Source organism: Perca flavescens, chromosome 7 (assembly GCF_004354835.1).
Source record: "Perca flavescens isolate YP-PL-M2 chromosome 7, PFLA_1.0, whole genome shotgun sequence".
Taxonomy (NCBI): Eukaryota; Metazoa; Chordata; class Actinopteri; order Perciformes; family Percidae; genus Perca; species Perca flavescens.
In genome coordinates this window covers 23,609,655-23,614,849 of record NC_041337.1, presented here as the reverse complement: position 1 = coordinate 23,614,849, position 5,195 = coordinate 23,609,655, and positions in this window count along the sequence as shown.

Here is a 5,195-nt window from a genome sequence, read left to right as displayed (position 1 = left end):
TCATAGTATAGTATGTCAAAAAAAGTGATAAAAAAGCTGTAGTAGTTCATCGAAAAAAGTGATGAAATAGTCATAGAATAGTATGACAAAAAAAGTGATAAAAAAGCTATAGTATAGTATGATCGATAAAGTGTTAAAAAGCCATGTATGTCTGGTAGAACATCTTTTTTATTTTTTTATTTGACCTGGACAATGCAAACAGACAAAACAAAAAAACAAAAAACAAAGCTTGTCACTGAAGTGCTGCATAAAAAGTTTATAGCAGATGCTAATTTTCAACTCCAGTCCCTGGTTGGGCTTTTATACACAATACAATTTACATACTTAACTATTTCAATTCAAAATAATAAAAAAGAAATCTAAACATGATATATAAACAACTCCAGTCCTAATAAAAATAATCTAAACATGATATAAAAACATTCATATCATATACATTTCTTACCTACTTACAATAATTAAAAATGAGTACAGTTTTGGTTTGTTTTTTTATCCATTATTTTTATAGCTCTGTTGTATACGGAACCTATGTATTTGGTTGCAGTGGGAGCGGCTTGTGCCCATGCTGTCATGCAGTACGATATATGAGAAAAAATCATAGCATGCATGTATAGCAGGGCTGCCTGTTTTGAGGCAGTTTGCTGTTTCAGTTGAATAACCTGGTCTAAACCCAAACTGGTGTGGATGGAGTAGCTGTCTGGCTTCTAAATGGTCATTCAATTGCGCTACTACAACTTTTTCAATCATTTTAGATAAAACTGGTAAAATTGATATAGGGTGATAGATACTCATTGAGTCTAGGCTACCACTTTTAAACACAGGGATGATTATTCCTTTATTCCAAAACAAAATTTAAAGTTCAAAAAAGTATAAATAGTAGAAAAAAAATGACTACAAGCATAAATGTCCTTTAAGTTTTTTTGAAGCTGAAAGTATGCAGAAGTCGCAGGCAGCCGAAAAATGTACGGTAGAAGCGGAATAATAAAGAATTGGATAACAATACTGTGAATTCTGCAGCATTCACACAATTAGCCCTAACACAAAGTACAGCTGATGCTGATGCTTTATGTTGTTTTGGTCATAAACCAAACCATTGGCCTAATGAAGATGTTGACCTAATAATGGGCTAGATGAAAAGTTACAGGATCACAGAAATGTTACATTTTATCCTGAGGAGAACTTAAATGTTTGTACTCAACTATTTACTGTAGCTTTGGTATTTGTTTTGGTGTTCTTTGTTAAATGAAAGAGTGTTTGATGGTGCAACAAAATAAAAGCTATTACATTAATTTATTTATGTATTTATGCACAAACAGCTAAGCTGAAAGAACTGAAGTTATAGAAGACTAGAGAGGCAGAGATGGACAAGCTAAAACAAGAACTTCAAGGTATTGTGGGCAGAACATCATGAATTATAATAGTGTATAATTTAGCTAAAAAAATACATAATACAAGACATGTCATCTATAGTAGCCTACTCGTCAGGAAAATTGAGACATATGAAACAAAATCATATTATAATGTTTTTCACATGGTTAGAAAAGGTGTACTTTTTAAGTTGTCTTTTAACACTACATTTTAACTAACTTGGATGCAAACTATTTTAATAGAATAAGGTTATGACTTAACTCCCACGCTATGTAATAATGTGTTATTTAGACTTACACACAGCTGGTGCAACAGCCTGCAGAAACACAAACTGTTTGATAAGGCTTACTGTTGGGCTGACATAATAATTATTAAATGTTCAGAATGAATGTGAATGTAAATTGTAGTAGTAAGTAGTAAAAAGTTGCCCATCAATTTCCCAAAGGCCAAGATAACTCTTAAATAGCTTGTTTTGTTCAATAAGCAGCAACATACCCTAATTTATTCAGCAGAGAAAAACAGAAACTCCTCACATTTGAGAAGCAGGAACTAGGACATGCTCGTAATTTGTTCTTGAAAAATGGCTTGAATGATTAATTGACTAATTGTTTCAGCTTTAGCTGGCACTAAATAATAAATTATAACCTGGGAGGAAAACACCTGATAGGTTGTCTTCTTTGTGTACTCTTCACTGATCATTTTTTAGCTCACAAATACAAAGTGGGCGTGTCATTTAAAAAGCACACAGGTTTTATTGCATATCAATTTCATGTATAAATTCTTCATAGCATTGGAAAGATTACATTTGGTATACATTGCTATTCTACAGAATTAACATCAGAGTCATATCTTTTCAATGAAATTTCTCTAAAGTACATCTTCAATAATCACAAGCATCAAAAGAACTGCAATTTTCAGAATTGTTCAATATTATTCTACAATCCTTTATTGTTTTTCATTATGTCTTCTCCCACAAGTCTTTTCTAATGTCTTTCAGAGCCAGCTGCCCAACATCTGTAAGGCAGTCAAGAACTTGAAGTCAAATCTACCAGACTAACCACATGTACAATAAGTGCATCTACGGATTCATTTTTTTCTTTTCTTTTTTTTTTCTCATTTTTTAATTTGATACACATTTCACAAATGGACATCATTATGACTGCTAAACACGTCATGCACAATATCTTTTTTTGTTTGTTTGTTTTCAATAAACATAACAGAGGCGATATACAACTCAGATTCAAACAAAACAAGCACCATCCATTTAAACCCATATTTTTCAATGATTTGTTTTCTTCAGACAAATGCACCATTGCTTTTCTTTCTTTAAAATACTATACAGTTAAAAAGAAACAATATGTATATTTTTACTTTCTCCTGTAACAGTGGGGGGAAAACAGCAACCATGTTCTATTATGCTGAAACATATTTCAGCGACCATCTGCCTGAATACTTTCTGAAGTTGGCAAAATGGAATACTTAAATGCCTTCAATTCCTTTGCTTTACACAGCGCTTACTTATTACAGTAGTCCATGACATGAATTACTACATATAGTCAACCTAAAAACTTAGCAACCCAAGCCTTTACATTTTATAACCACGGCTTGGGAAAACAATGTGTTTTCCATGAATGAAATCTCATTCAGTATAATTATAAAAAAAAGACGTCTGTCTTTAGAAAAATGAGATGATGCAGCAGTCCTAGCATCACACTACCACCTGCTGTCATGAATAAAAATTACAGTGCTTCTGTTTCAGATTTTTCATATCTCTCCATGTCGAGCTCGAGTTGCTCATCTACTGAAAGTGAAACTAATCTGAAAATGTTATCTGTGTCCTATGATGAGACCTAAGCCTGAACAATTTATGGCTTGGACCCATATGGTTTAAGTATTAGTTTGAAAATACAGCATCAGGCCTAGCTCTGAGAGTCCCAGTATACGCAGGGAGGACCAAGGCAACAATGATCAACAATGCTCACCCCCCCCTGCTCCTGCAGCTATCTACAGTTATCTACAGTTAATGACTCATGCCCCCCATGGCACAGCTACCTTGAAGACCACATGGAATGAGTTTTTATTATGATCTCAGAAGAACAGGGAATATAAAGTTAAACTCATGATCAAGTATTTCTGTTTTCTCTGTCAAGAATTAACATTGTATGCATGTGTTAGAAGGACCAACCAGCATAATTATGATGTCCATTTTAACACTATCTGGGGTTTAGTTTACTCTCTCTTTTTTGTCTTTTATGAGTCCTCGCCTTCTTTCTTGCATAATACGAAGACCAGATGTTCATGCAGACGTGGCTGTATGTTTTAGACTTTTGGACCATGTAATATATCGAATTAATTTAAAAAGGGTATTCATTGTTGACACTACATGTATCAAATGAAAAACAGAGGGGAAAGGGAGCTTTGTGTGATAGAAACTGGTCAGATTCAATAATAACAATGTAATGCCCTTTTCTGACATTTACAGTAAAAGTTGTCCAAGTCTGCCCCCCCCCCCCAACTTAATACTTGAACAAGACACAGTCAGCATACTGGGTAAAATGGTTGGACTGAAATAAGAAAAAAAACTAAACACTGCAGGACGTTACAATGCCAAATAGGATCTAAAGCTAACTAAAGCTATTTTTCACTATAAATAAAAACAATTAATTTCATGGGTTCTTTCAATTTTGGCACACTAACGCATCAAAACCAGAGATTCTGAATCTCCCTCACGTTCTGATAGGCGTTCATTCCTTCAGTATCAAGAAAAGAGGAATAAAATGACATGCCTTCATTTTCACTCCTCCAGTCATGATAAAACAACCAAAAATAAATACATACACACACACACTTCTGAAATCAAATATATAAGAGCGTAATAAGAAAAGAAAAAGTATGACAGCAAATGCAAGCCCCTTGGAAATGAAATGATTGTCAGAGAACAAAACATTTTCTATGGGTTATTTGGCACATACCACTCTTGCTATGAACATCTAGGTTATTTTGTACATCATATGACAATATCATACAATTTTGGTCCTTCTCTAAAATAATTATATTAACAATTTAGCACTGTGGTGCCTACAACAAAACAATACTGTGGTATCTAATAGGAGAGAAAGTAAATAAAATTAACAAATGACGATGAAATAAACAAGCAGAGAAAGACGTTCCTCATTTTTCGAGTATGATTTAAATTCATTTTCAGCATGATCAAATTGGGTAACCAATTACAATGGCTAGTGTCCCAGACAGCCATCAAAATCACCAGTTGCTGTGCACATTTGAACATTGAACATAATTTCCATGTAATCATTCAAAAATCAACAGTCTACTGGTACGGTCATTTCCTCAAGTAACATTTAGTGTGGTGCTATTGTTGATTCTGCAGTTATACTGAAACAAGATCAGTAAATGAGTCACCTGTGATTGGTGGGGAAAAACTCGGGAGACAATAGTGCACGCGCCCACTATGTTCCTGGTGAAACAACACCACCTTGTGGACATGCAGTGCTAATGCAGTGCTGATGCTGCAGTGCTTGAAGTAGGCGGTGTACACAGACTTTAGAGACGTACTAGTCATTAAGTGTCTTTATGAGAGCCTTCCACAGGGTCTCTGTGGTGCTGGAGTGAGCCTTGTGGACTTGTGGAGGATCAGAGTAATGCAGAGTTTCAATGCTGTTGAGAAGCATTCATCATGTCCTTCACATCAACAGGAGCTTAGCAGTGCTTTCATTTTGACAGAGTCTTGCGAGACGCCTCACCTAGGGACAATCTCTCCCTCCTCTCAACCTTGCACGCGCACACGCACGCGCACACGCACACACACA